This window comes from Arachis hypogaea, chromosome 11, assembly GCF_003086295.3.
Source record: "Arachis hypogaea cultivar Tifrunner chromosome 11, arahy.Tifrunner.gnm2.J5K5, whole genome shotgun sequence".
NCBI lineage: Eukaryota > Viridiplantae > Streptophyta > Magnoliopsida > Fabales > Fabaceae > Arachis > Arachis hypogaea.
In genome coordinates this window covers 44,715,543-44,730,243 of record NC_092046.1, presented here as the reverse complement: position 1 = coordinate 44,730,243, position 14,701 = coordinate 44,715,543, and the positions used below count along the sequence as shown (strand labels likewise).

Genomic DNA, 14,701 nt, shown 5'->3' with positions numbered 1-14,701 from the left:
GCCATAGGGGAAACAATGTTTGATAGAGCACTCTGCGATTTGGGAGTAAGCATCAACTTAATGCCCTTATCACTGGTGAAGAGGCTGCAGATCAATGAGATATTGCCCACAGATGTAGTCATCAGGCTGGCTGACAAAACTCAAAAACAAGCAATAGGGGTGGTGGAAAATGTGTTGTTAAAGGTTGAAAAATACTTTCTTCCCACAGACTTTGTCATCTTGGACATGGAAGAGAGTCACACTCACCCAATCATATTGGGAAGACCATTCCTAGCTACAGCCAGAGCACTCATAGATGTGGAGCGAGGGGAGCTAATATTGAGGATCCATGATGAACGACTCAGCTTTAATGTCTTCAAACTCTCACAAGAAGCAGCCCAAGAAAACAAAGAATCAAGCAAAGATCATAATGAGATGCTGACAGAGGAAGCAAGCACTGAAACACAACCAACCCATCTGGGAAAGCCCTTGGTTGATGAACAAGGAAGTAAGCAGTTGTCACAACTCAAGGAAAAGCTGGAGGAACCTAAACCACCAGAGACATGTGAAGACAACAACAAAATTCCCTTAGAAGAAGAAGTCACCAAGAGCAAGGCAACATCAAAAGAGACAAAGAAGAAGGTACCAAGAGGGTGGAGGAACAAGAAGATCCCTACAGAGGACTTCTTTCCAGGAGATAAAGTGATCTCAGCTTACTTCCTAAATATCCCCCCTAATCTCCCCACTATACCATCTCAGTTACCTAAGGTCTTCACTATCAACAGAGTTCTCTCCTTGGAACATGTAAAGATCAATGATACATTCAATGGATATAAGTCCAAGGTAAGAGGGGAGGACTTGAAGCATTATCAACCTCCCTGATGAAGGAGAAACGTCAAGCTAGTGACGCTAAAGAAGCGCTTCATGGGAGGCAACCCATGTTTTATGAGCTTTTACTAGTGAATAAGTCAATATTCATGAATTCCATCCCAAACTTGACAAACACTTGGTGAAATCCTTATATTGCAGTATATAGTGAAGAACAAGTTTGGTGTTTAAAGCGCGCCAAGAAAGCATGAATGCAACTGAGAGCATGCTAGTCTTGGAACTTTGAACAAGACTTTTGATCACAGTGCTCCAAACTAAGTTTGGTGTCACCCCATGGTGCCACCAATGTGCATATAAGGATACACAGTTAGTTAGTTAGTTGGAGTTCATGAATAAACAAAATATTTTCTTCTTTTTATTATTCTAGCCGTAAAGTTTAAATACATTTTAGGAAATTAATTTTTCTTATTTTATAGGGAAAAGGAGAGGAGCATTGAAGGAGATTGATTGGACAATTAAAGTGGAAAGGTTCGGCCACTTCATGAAGAGAAACTACACACTTGTCTCAAGAAGGAATGCATTGGAAAATGTTGCCATGCAACATTGAAGAAAGGAGACTCTTGAAGACCGAACCAATAAACCTCACTAAATGATGATCCTTGTCCTTTCTTCATGCACAACCCCAACCGTCCATCAAGCAACCATTCCATCAATCCACGCCCTCCATTCACTCACAATCACCCTATATAAGTGAGTCCTAGTGCATACTTACCCCTCACACTCAAATTCCTACTCTCCACACTCCACACTTTCGGCGTCCAAAACCTCTTCATCACACCTCATCCTAACCAACCAAATTCCTCATCTCTCCTTACCTTCCAATCCCCTCACATAGCAACCCGAAGTCATGGCATCATCAAGCTCCAAGAGGCAGAAGAGGAAGGAACCAATGGAGAACATTCCTTTCGACAAGAAGAGATTCAAGACTGCCTTCCATGAACGAGAATTTATTTTCTGGAGCTACAGAACTCCAAATGGTGCGCTCTCAATTGCGTTGGAAAGTAGACATCCAGGGCTTTCCAGCAATATATAATAGTTCATACTCAAAGTTGTGAATGTCCTATGAATCCATCACCTCTCTTAAATGAAAATTGTTTTAATTCAAAAGAACAAGAAGTACATGAGTTTCGAATTTATCCTTGAACTTAGTTTAATTATATTGATGTGGTGACAATGCTTCTTGTTTTCTGAATGAATGCTTGAACAGTGCATATGTCTTTTGAAGTTGTTGTTTAAGAATGTTAAATATGTTGGCTCTTGAAAGAATGATGATAAGGAGACATGTTATTTGATAATCTGAAAAATCATAAAAATGATTCTTGAAGCAAGAAAAAGTACAAAGAACAAAGCTTGCAGAAAAAAAAATAGCGAAAAAAATAGAAAGAAAAAAAAAGAGAGAAAAAGCAAGCAGAAAAAGCCAAAAGCTCTTAAAACCAAGAGGCAAGAGCAAAAAGCCAATAACCCTTAAAACCAAAAGGCAAGAGTAAATAAAAAGGATCCCAAGGCTTTGAGCTTCAGTGGATAGGAGGGCCTAAAGGAATAAAATCCTGGCCTAAGCGGCTAAATCAAGCTGTCCCTAACCATGTGCTTGTGGCGTGAAGGTGTCAAGTGAAAACTTGAGACTGAGCGGTTAAAGTCAAGGTCCAAAGCAAAAGAAGAGTGTGCTTAAGAACCCTGGACACCTCTAATTGGGGACTTTAGCAAAGCTGAGTCACAATCTGAAAAGGTTCACCCAGTTATGTGTCTGTGGCATTTATGTATCCGGTGGTAATACTGGAAAACAAAGTGCTTAGGGCCACGGCCAAGACTCATAAAATAGCTGTGTTCAAGAATCATCATACTGAACTAGGAGAATCAATAACACTATCTGAACTCTGAGTTCCTATATATGCCAATCATTATGAACTTCAATGGATAAAGTGAGATGCCAAAACTATTCAAGAGGCAAAAAGCTACAAGTCCCACTCATTTAATTGGAGCTATGTTTCATTGATAGTTTGGAATTTATAGTATATTCTCTTCTTTTTATCCTATTTGATTTTCAGTTGCTTGGGGACAAGCAACAATTTAAGTTTGGTGTTGTGATGAGCGGATAATTTATACGCTTTTTGGCATTGTTTTTAGTATGTTTTTAGTAGAATCTAGTTACTTTTAGGGATATTTTCATTAGTTTTTATGTTAAATTCACATTTCTGGACATTACTATGAGTTTGTGTGTTTTTCTATGATTTCAGGTATTTTCTGGCTGAAATTGAGGGACTTGAGCAAAAATCAGATTCAGAGGTTGAAGAAGGACTGCTGATGCTGTTGGATTCTGACCTCTCTGCACTCAAAGTGGATTTTCTGGAGCTACAGAACTCAAACTGGCGCGCTTCCAATTGCTTTAGAAAGTAGACATCCAGGGCTTTCCAGAAATATATAATAGTCCATACTTTGGCCGAGTTTAAACGACGTAAAAGGGCGTTGAACGCCAGTTCTACGCTGCTGTCTAGAGTTAAACGCCAGAAACACGTCACAAGCCAGAGTTGAACGCCAGAAATACGTTACAAACTGGCGTTCAACTCCAAGATTGACCTCTACACGTGTAACATTCAAGCTCAGCCCAAGCACACACCAAGTGGGCCCCGGAAGTGGATTTATGCATCAATTACTTACTTCTGTAAACCCTAGTAACTAGTTTAGTATAAATAGTACTTTTTACTATTGTATTAGACATCTTTGATCAGTTTTATGCTATCTTAGACTTTCATGGGGGCTGGCCATTCGGCCATGCCTGAACCATTATCACTTATGTATTTTCATACAGTAGAGTTTCTGCACTCCATAGATTAAGGTGTGGAGCTCTGCTGTTCCTCAAAGATTAATGCAAAGTACTACTATTTTTCTATTCAATTCAACTTATTCCGCTTCTAAGATATTCATTCGCACTTCAATCTGAATGTGATGAACGTGACAATCATCATCATTCCCCCACGAACGCGTGCCTGACAACCACTTCCGTTCCACCTTAGATTGAATGAGTATCTCTTGGATCTCTTAATCAGAATCTTCGTGGTATAAGCTAGATTGATGGCGGCATTCATGAGAGTCCGGAAAGTCTAAACCTTGTCTGTGGTATTCCGAGTAGGACTCTGGGATTGAATGACTGTGACGAACTTCAAACTCGCGAGTGCTGGGCGTAGTGACAGACGCAAAAGGAGGGTGAATCCTATTCCAGTATGATCGAGAACCTCAGATGATTAGCCGTGCTGTGATAGAGCATTTGGACCATTTTCACAAGAGGATGGGATGCAGCCATTGACAAGGGTGATGCCTCCAGACGATTAGCCATGCAGTGACAGCGCATCAGACCATTTTCCAGAGAGGATTAAAAGTAGCCATTGACAACGGTGATGTCCTTACATAAAGCCAGCCATGGAAAGGAGTAAGACTGATTGGACGAAGACAGCAGGAAAGCAGAGGTTTAGAGGAACGAAAGCATCTCTATACACTTATCTGAAATTCTCACCAATGATATACATAAGTGTTTCTATCCTTATTTTCTATCTATTTATTATTAATATTCGAAAACTCCATAACTATTTGATATCCGCCTGACTGAGATTTACAAGGTGACCATAGCTTGCTTCAAGCCGACAATCTCCGTGGGATCGACCCTTACTCACGTAAGGTTTATTACTTGGATGACCCAGTGCACTTGCTGGTTATTTGTATCGAAGTTGTGAATGAAAAACGATTTATTAAGACGTGCGTACAGAGTTTTTAGCGCCGTTGCCTGAGATCACAATTTCGTGCACCAAGTTTTTGGCGCCGTTGCCGGGGATTGTTCGAGTTTGAACAACTGACGGTTCATTTTGTTGCTCAGATTAGGTAATTTTCTTTTTGTTTTATTTTCAAAAATTTTTCAAAAACCTTTCAAAAATTTCTCATCTGTTTTCGAAAAAAAATAAAAAAATAAATCTTTTCAAAAATATATTTTTTTTCAGAATTTTTAAGAATGAATTCTAGAGTTTCATGAAGCATGTTGAAGCCTGGCTAGCTATAAAGCCATGTCTAATTCTTTTGGATAGGGGCTTCCAACCATCAGCATAGAGGCAAGTTAATTGGAATGTCAGCCGTGGCATGTCTGAGTTACATACTAAAGCTTGGCTGGCTATTAAGCCATGCCTAACCCTCGGATTGGAGCTTTAGACTAAGAATACAAGATTCCTGGAATTCATATTAAAAAATTTTGAAATCCTTATTTTCTTTTTCCTATATGTTTTTTTCGAAAAAAAAATATACAAAAATCCAAAAAAAATAAAAAAATTCATAAAAATAAAAAATATTTCATGTTTCTTGTTTGAGTCTTGAGTCAAGTTGAAAGTTTGGTGTCAATTGCATATTCATCTTGCATTTTTCGAAAAATTCATGCATTCATAGTGTTCTTCATGATTTTCAAGTTGTTCTTGGTAAGTCTTCTTGTTTGATCTTGATGTTTTCATGTTTTGTGTTTTTTCTTGTTTTTCATATGCATTCTTGCATTCATAGTGTCTATACATGAAAAATTTTTAAGTTTGGTGTCTTGCATGTTTTCTTTGCATTAAAAATTTTTCAAAAATAAGTTCTTGATGTTCATCTTGACATTCAAAGTGTTCTTGGTGTTCATCTTGACATTCATAGCATTCTTGCATGCATTCATTGTTTTGATCCAAAATTTTCATGCATTGAGTATTTTTCATGTTTTTCCCTCTCATCATTAAAAATTCAAAAATAAAAAAATATCTTTCCCTTTTTCACTCATAAATTTCGAAAATTTGAGTTGACTTTTTCAAAACTTTTTAAAATCTAGTTGTTTTTATGAGTCAAATCAAATTTTCAATTTAAAAATCTTATCTTTTTCAAAATCTTTTTCAAAAATCAAATATTTTTCACTTTTCTTATTTATTTTCGAAAATTTTAAAAATCTTTTTCAAAAATCTTTTTCTTATCTTTATCTCCTAATTTTCGAAAATAATATCATCAATTAATGTTTTGATTCAAAACTTTCAAGTTTGTTACTTGCTTATTAAGAAAGATTCAAACTTTGAGTTCTAGAATCATATCTTGTGATTTCTTGTGAATCAAGTCATTAATTGTGATTTTAAAAATCAAATCTTTTTCAAAACTAATTTCAATCATATCTTTTCAAAAATATCTCTTTAGCTTATCTTTTTCAAAATTTGATTTTAAAATATCCTTTCTAACTTCTTATCTTCTTATCTTTTCAAAATTGATTTTCAAATTTGTTTCAACTAACTAACTAACTTTTTGTTTGTTTCTTATCTTTTTCAAAACTACCTAACTAACTCCTTCTCTCTCTAATTTTCGAAAATATCTTCCCTCTTTTTCAAAATTTCTTTTTAATCAACTAATTATTTTAATTTTTGATTTTAATTCTCGAAAATTACTAACCTTTTTCAAAAACTATTTTCGAAAATCACTAACTCTTTTTCAAAAATTATTTTCGAAAATTCTCTCTCTCTCTCTTATCTCCTTCTATTTATTTATTCATCTACTAACACTTCATCTCACCCAAATTCGAACCCCCTCTCCCATCTGTGTTCGAATTTTTTCTTCTTCTTTTCTTCTACTCACACAGGGACCTCTATACTGTGGTAAAAAGGACCCCTATTATTATTACTTTTCTGTCCCTCTTTTTCATATGAGCAGGAGCAAGGACAAGAATATTCTTGTTGAAGCAGATCCAGAACCTGAAAGGACTCTGAAGAGGAAACTAAGAGAAGCTAAATTACAACAATCCAGCAAGCACCTTTCAGAAATTTTCGAACAGGAAGAGGAGATGGCAGCCGAAAATAATAATAATGCAAGGATGATGCTTGGTGACTTTACTGCACCTAATTCCAATTTACATGGAAGAAGCATCTCCATTCCTGCCATTGGAGCAAACAATTTTGAGCTGAAACCTCAATTAGTTTCTCTGATGCAGCAGAACTGCAAGTTTCATGGACTTCCATCTGAAGATCCTTTTCAGTTCTTAACTGAATTCTTACAGATATGTGATACTGTTAAGACTGATGGAGTAGATCCTGAAGTCTACAGGCTCATGCTTTTCCCTTTTACTGTGAGAGACAGAGCTAGAATATGGTTGGACTCTCAACCTAAGGATAGCCTGAACTCTTGGGATAAGCTGGTCAAGGCTTTCTTAGCCAAGTTCTTTCCTCCTCAAAAGCTGATTATGCTTAGAGTGGATGTTCAGACCTTCAGACAGAAAGAAGGTGAATCCCTCTATGAAGCTTGGGAGAGATACAAAGAACTGACCAAAAAGTGTCCTTCTGACATGCTTTCAGAATGGACCATCCTGGACATATTCTATGATGGTCTGTCTGAATTAGCTAAAATGTCCTTGGATACCTCTGCAGGTGGATCCATTCACTTAAAGAAAACGCCTGCAAAAGCTCAAGAACTCATTGACATGGTTGCTAATAACCAGTTCATGTACACTTCTGAGAGGAATCCTGTGAGTAATGGGACGCCTATGAAGAAGGGAGTTCTTGAAATTGATACTCTGAATGCCATATTGGCTCAAAATAAAATATTGACTCAGCAAGTCAATATGATTTCTCAAAGTCTGAATGGAATGCAAGCTGCATCCAACAGTACTCAAGAGGCATCTTCTGAAGAAGAAGCTTATGATCCTGAAAACCCTGCAATAGCAGAGGTGAATTACATGGGTGAACCTTATGGAAACACCTATAACCCCTCATGGAGAAATCACCCAAATCTCTCATGGAAGGATCAACAAAAGCCTCAACAAGGCTTTAATAATGGTGGAAAAAATAGGTTTAACAATAGTAAACCTTTTCCATCATCCACTCAGCAACAGACAGAGAACTCTGAACAAAATACCTCTAATTTAGCAAACTTAGTCTCTGGTCTATCTAAGGCCACTGTAAGTTTCATGAATGAAACAAGGTCCTCCATTAGAAATTTGGAGGCACAAATGGGTCAGCTGAGTAAAAGGATCACTGAAATCCCTCCTAGTACTCTCCCAAGCAATAGAGAAGAAAATCCAAAAGGAGAGTGCAAGGCCATTGACATAGTCAACACGGCCGAACCTGGAGAGGAAGGGGAGGACGTAAATCCCAGTGAGGAAGACCTCCTGGGACGTCTAGTGATCAATAAGGAGTTTCCCTTTGAGGAACCAAAGGAATCTGAGACTCATCTAGAGACCATAGAGATTCCATTGAACCTCCTTATGCCTTTCATGAGCTCTGATGAGTATTCATCTTCTGAAGAGAATGAGGATGTTACTGAAGAGCAAGTTACCAAGTACCTTGGTGCAATCATGAAGCTGAATGCCAAATTATTTGGTATTGAGACTTGGGAAGATGAACCTCCCTTGTTCACCAATGAACTAAGTGATCTGGATCAACTGACATTGCCTCAGAAGAAACAGGATCTTGGAAAGTTCATAATACCTTGTACCATAGGCAACATGATCTTTGAAAAGGCTCTGTGTGACCTTGGTTCAGGGATAAACCTCATGCCCCTCTCTGTAATAGAGAAACTGGGAATCTTTGGGGTGCAAGCTACTAAAAGTTGAAGGCCTTTACATCCCTGCTGATTTCATAATCCTTGATACTGGGAAGGATGAGGATGAATCCATCATCCTTGGAAGACCTTTCCTAGCCACAGCAAGAGCTGTGATTGATGTTGACAGAGGTGAATTAGTCCTTCAATTGAATGAGGACTCCCTTGTATTTACAACTCAAGGTTACCCTTCTATAAACATGGAAAAGAGGCACAGTAAGCTTCTCTCAAAACAGAGTCAACCAGAGCCCTCACAGTCAAACTCTAAGTCTGGTGTTGGGAGGTGATGAGCGGATAATTTATACGCTTTTTGACATTGTTTTTAGTATGCTTTTAGTAGGATCTAGTTACTTTTAGGGATGTTTTCATTAGTTTTTATGTTAAATTCACATTTCTGGACTTTACTATGAGTTTTTGTGTTTTTCTGTAATTTCAGGTATTTTCTGGCTGAAATTGAGGGACTTGAGCAGAAATCAGATTCAGAGGTTGAAGAAGGACTGTTGATGCTGTTGGATTCTGACCTCCCAGCACTCAAAATGGATTTTCTGGAGCTACAGAACTCGAAATGGCACGCTTCCAATTGCGTTGGAAAGTAGACATCCAGGGCTTTCCAGAAATATATAAGTCCATACTTTGGCCAAGAATTGATGACGTAAACTGGCGTTCAACGCCAGCTTTCTACCCAAATCTGGCGTCCAGCGCCAGAAAAGGAGCCAAAACCAGAGTTGAACGCCCAAACTGGCACAAAAGCTGGCGTTCAACTCCAAGAAGGACCTCTACATGTGCAACACTCAGGCTCAGCCCAAACTCACACCAAGTGGGCCCAGGAAGTGGATTTATACATCAATTACTTACTCATGTAAACCCTAGTAGCTAGTTTATTATAAATAGGACCTTTTACTATTGTATTTGGCATCTTTGGATTACCTTATGATCCTTTGATCACGTTTTGGGGGCTGGCCCTCTCGGCCATGCCTGGACCTTCACTTATGTATTTTTAACGGTAGAGTTTCTACACTCCATAGATTAAGGTGTGGAGCTCTGCTGTTCCTCAAAGATTAATGCAAAGTACTACTGTTTTCTATTCAATTCTTCTTATTTCGCTTCTAAGATCTCCATTCGCACCCAAGAACGTGATGAAGGTGATGATTATGTGTGACGCTCATCATCCTTCTCCCTTATGAACGCGTGCCTGACAAACACTTCTGTTCTACATGAATTAAGCTAGAATGAGTATCTCTTAGATCTCCTAACCAGAATCTTCGTGGCGTAAGCTAGAATGATGGCAGCATTCAAGAGAATCCGGAAAGTCTAAACCTTGTCTGTGGTATTCCGAGTAGGATTCAATGATTGAATGACTGTGACGAGCTCCTAACTCGCGATTGCAGGGCGTTAGTGACAGACGCAAAAGGATAGTAAATCCTATTCCAGCATGATCGAGAACCGACAGATGAATAGCCGTGCCGTGACAGGGTGCGTGAGCATATTATTCACTGAGAGGATAAGATGAAGCCATTGACAAGGGTGATGCCTCCAGACGATTAGCCGTGCCGTGACAGGGCATTGGATTATTTTTCCGAGAGATGACCGAAAGTAGCCATTGACAGTGGTGATGTATCACATAAAGCCAGACATGGAAAGGAGTAAGACTGATTGGATGAAGACAGCAGGAAAGCAGAGGTTCAGAGGAACGAAAAGCATCTCCATTCGCTTATCTGAAATTCCTACCAATGAATTACATAAGTATTTCTATCCCTTCTTTTATTTATTATTCGAAAACACCCTTATCACTTTATATCTACCTGACTGAGATTTACAAGGTGACCATAGCTTGCTTCATACCAATAATCTCCGTGGGATTCGACCCTTACTCACGGAAGGTATTACTTGGACGACCCAGTGCACTTGCTGGTTAGTTGTATCGAAGTTGTGAACCATGGTATTGGCACCATGTTCTTGGCACCATTGCCAGGGAAAGAAAGAGCCATGAATTTTACATAATTAAAGTGTAATCACGATTACGCGTACCAAGTTGCTCACGTTGCCAGGGATTGATCGAGCCTGGACATCACAATTTCGTGCACCAAGTTTTTGGCGCCGTTGCCGGGGACTTAATTGTTCCTGTTTGGCGCCAAGAATCGTCTGAGATCCCAATCCCGGCAACAACACCAAGTTTTTGGCGCCGTTGCCGGGGATTGTTTGAGTTTGGACAACTGACGGTTCATCTTGTTGCTCAGATTAGGTAATTTTCTTTTTATTTTATTTTTCAAAACTTTTTCAAAAAAATCTTTCAAAAATATTTTCAAAAATCTCTCATCTGTTTTCGAAAAAAATAAAAATGTTTTCAAAAATTTTATTCAAGATTTTTAAGAATGAATTCTAGTGTTTCATGAAGCATGTGAAGCCTGGCTGGCTGTAAAGCCATGTCTAAATTCTTTTGGACTGAGGCTTCCAAACCATCAGAGGTAAGTTACATACTTGATAAATGATGAGCAGCAATTTGTTATCAAGAGCAATATACTCTGGTGTTAAATGCTGAAGCTTGGCTGGCCATTGGCCATGTCTAGTGTTTTGGACTGGAGCTTTCTTTGAAAGCTTGGCTGGCTAGTGAGCCATGTCTAATTCCTGGACTGAAGCTTTAGACTAAAAATGCAAGATTCCTGGAATTCATATTAAAAATTTTGGAATCCTTATTTTTCTTTTTCAATATAATTTTCGAAAAAAATCCAAAAAAAAATTAGGAAATCATAAAAATCAAAAATATTTTTCTGTTTCTTGTTTTGTGTCTTTTCTTGTTTTTCATATACATTCTTGAATTCTTAGTGTCTAAGCATTAAAGAATTCTAAGTTTGGTGTCTTGCATGTTTTCTTTGCATTAAAAATTTTTCAAAAATGTGTTCTTGATGTTCATCATGATCTTCATAGTGTTCTTGGTGTTCATCTTGACATCCATAGCATCCTTGCATGCATTCATTGTTTTGATCTAAAAATTTCATGCATTGCATAATTTTCATGTTTTTCAAAAAAATCAAAAAAAATATATCTTTCCCTTTTTCTCTCATCAAATTCGAAAATTTGGATTGACTTTTTCAAAAAATTTTAAAATCAAGTTGTTTCTTATGAGTCAAATCAAATTTTCAATTTGAAAATCTTATCTTTTTCAAAATCTTTTTCAAAATTCTTAATTATTTTCGAAAATTCCAAAAATATTTTTCAAAAATCTTTTTCTTATTTTTATATCAAATTTTCGAAAATAACAATATCAATTAATGTTTTGATTCAAAAAAATTGAAGTTTGTTACTTGCTTGTTAAGAAAGATTCAAACTTTAAGTTCTAGAATCATATCTTGTGATTTCTTATGAATCAAGTCATTAATTGAGATTTTAAAAATCAAATCTTTTTCGAAACTAATTTCAATCATATCTTTTCAAAAATATCTTCTTATCTTATCTTTTTCAAAAATATCTTTTCAAAATATCTTTTCTAACTTCCTAACTTCTTATCCTTTCAAAATTTGTTTCAACTAACTAACTAACTTTGTGTTTGTTTCTTAACTTTTTCAAAACTACCTAAGTAACTCTCTCTCTCATTTTCGAAAATATCTTCCCCCTTTTTCAAAATTTTTTTTTATTTATTAATTATTTTATTTTTTTTTAAATCTTAACTTTCGAAAATCACTAACATTTTTCAAAAACTATTTTCAAAAATCACTAACTCCTTTTCAAAATTAATTTTCGAAAATTCCCTCCTTCTCTCTCATTTTATTTTATTTATTTATTCATCTACTAACATCTCTTCCTCACATCATCACCAAATTCGAACCCCCTCCTCTATCTGTGTTCGAATTTCTTCTTCTTTTCTTCTACTAACAATAAGGAACCTCTTTACTGTGACATAGAGGATTTCTCTTCTTTTCTTTTTCTCTCCTCTTTCTTATGAGCAGGGACAGAGAAAAAGGCATTCTTGTTGAAGCTGATCCAGAACCTGAAAGGACTCTGAAGAGAAAATTAAGAGAAGCTAAATTACAACAATCCAGAGACAACTTGATTGAAAATTTCGAACAAGTAAAGGAGATGACAGCCGAACCCAACAACAATGCAAGGAGAATGCTTGGTGACTTTACTGCACATAATTCCAATTTACATGGAAGAAGCATCTCCATTCCTGCTATTGGAGCAAACAACTTTGAGCTGAAACCTCAATTAGTTTCTCTGATGCAGCAGAACTGCAAGTTTCATGGACTTCCATCTGAAGATCCTTTTCAGTTCTTAACTGAATTCTTGCAGATATGTGATACTGTTAAGACTAATGGAGTAGATCCTGAAGTCTACAGGCTCATGATTTTCCCTTTTGCTGTAAGAGACAGAGCTAGATTATGGTTGGATTCTCAACCCAAAGACAGCCTGAACTCTTGGGATAAGCTGGTCACGGCTTTCTTAGCCAAGTACTTTCCTCCTCAAAAGTTGAGCAAGCTTAGAGCTGATGTTCAAACCTTCAGACAGAAAGAAGGTGAATCCCTCTAAGAAGCTTGGGAAAGATACAAACAATTGACCAAAAAGTGTCCTTCTGACATGCTTTCAGAATGGACCATCCTGGATATATTCTATGATGGTTTATCTGAGCTATCAAAGATGTCACTGTACACTTCTGCAGGTGGATCCATTCACCTAAAGAAGACGCCTGCAGAAGCTCAAGAACTCATTGACATGGTTGCTAATAACCACTTCATGTACACTTCTGAAAGGAATCCTGTGAGTAATGGGACGCCTATGAAGAAGGGAGTTCTTGAAGTTGATACTCTGAATGCCATATTGGCTCAGAATAAAATATTGACTCAGCAAGTCAATATGATCTCTCAGAGTCTGCATGGAATGCAAGCTGCATCCAACAGTACTCAAGAGGCATCTTCTGAAGAAGAAGCTTATGATCCTGAGAACCCTGCAATAGCAGAGGTAAATTACTTAGGTGAACCTTATGGAAACACCTATAACTCAACATGGAGAAATCATCCAAATTTCTCATGGAAGGATCAAAAGCCCCAACAAGGCTTTAATAATGGTGGAAGAAACAGGTTTAACAATAATAAACCTTTTCCATCATCCACTCAGCAACAGACAGAGAACACTGAACAAAATGCTTCTAATTTAGCAAATCTAGTCTCTGATCTATCCAAGGCCACTGTGAGTTTCATGAATGAAACAAGGTCTTCCATTAGAAATCTGGAAGCACAAGTGGGCCAGCTGAGTAAAAGGATCACTGAAATCCCTCTTAGTACTCTCCCAAGCAATACAGAAGAGAATCCAAAAGGAGAGTGCAAGGCCATTGACATAAGCACCATGGCCGAACCTGTGAGGAGAGGAGAGGACGTGAATCCCAAGGAGGAAGACATCCTGGGACGTCCAGTGATCAATAAGGAGCTTCCCTCTGAGGAACCAAAGGACTCTGGAGCTCATCTAGAGAGCATAGAGATTCCATTGAACCTCCTTATGCCCTTCATGAGCTCTGATGAGTATTCCTCTTCTGAAGAGAATGAGGATGTTACTGAAGAGCAAACTGCCAAGTTTCTTGGTGCAATCATGAAGCTGAATGCCAAATTATTTGGCATTGATACTTGGGAAGTTGAACCTCCCTTGTTCATCAATGAACTAAGTGATCTGGATCAACTGACATTGCCTCAGAAGAGACAGGATCCTGGAAAGTTCATAATACCCTGCACCATAGGCACCATGATCTTTAAGGCTCTGTGTGACCTTGGTTCAGGAATAAACCTCATGCCCCTCTCTGTAATAGAGAAACTGGGAATCTATGGGGTGCAAGCTGCTAAAATCTCACTAGAGATGGCAGACAGCTCAAGAAAATAGGCATATAGACAAGTAGAGGATGTGTTAGTAAAGGTTGAAGGCCTTTACATCCCTGCTGATTTCATAGTCCTGGATACTGGAAAGGAAGAGGATGAATCCATCATCCTAGGAAGACCTTTCCTGGCCACAACAAGAGCTGTGATTGATGTTGACAGAGGTGAACTAGTCCTTTAATGGAATGAGGACTCCCTTGTGTTTAAAACTCAAGGATCTCCCTCTGCAACCATGGAGAGGAAGCAGAAAAAGCTTCTCTCAAAGCAGAGTCAACCAGAGCCCCCACAGTCAAACTCTAAGTTTGGTGTTGGGAGGCCACAACCAAACTCTAAGTTTGGTGTTAAACTCCCATATCCAAACTCTAAGTTTGGTGTTGGAGAGTCTCAACAAAGCTCTGCACATCTGT

The 14,701-nt window shown here is 37.9% G+C and overlaps 2 non-coding genes across 2 annotated transcripts; both read right to left on the bottom strand.

The window, feature by feature from the left end:
- Window positions 1-7,084: 7,084 nt before the first annotated feature.
- On the bottom strand, window positions 7,085-7,192 carry LOC112724174 (small nucleolar RNA R71). The gene has a single exon (XR_003163350.1). It is a non-coding gene; the product is annotated as a small nucleolar RNA R71 (small nucleolar RNA).
- A 5,717-nt stretch (window positions 7,193-12,909) lies between these two features.
- LOC112725184 (small nucleolar RNA R71) lies at window positions 12,910-13,017 on the bottom strand. The gene has a single exon (XR_003164308.1). It is a non-coding gene; the product is annotated as a small nucleolar RNA R71 (small nucleolar RNA).
- Window positions 13,018-14,701: the final 1,684 nt, after the last annotated feature.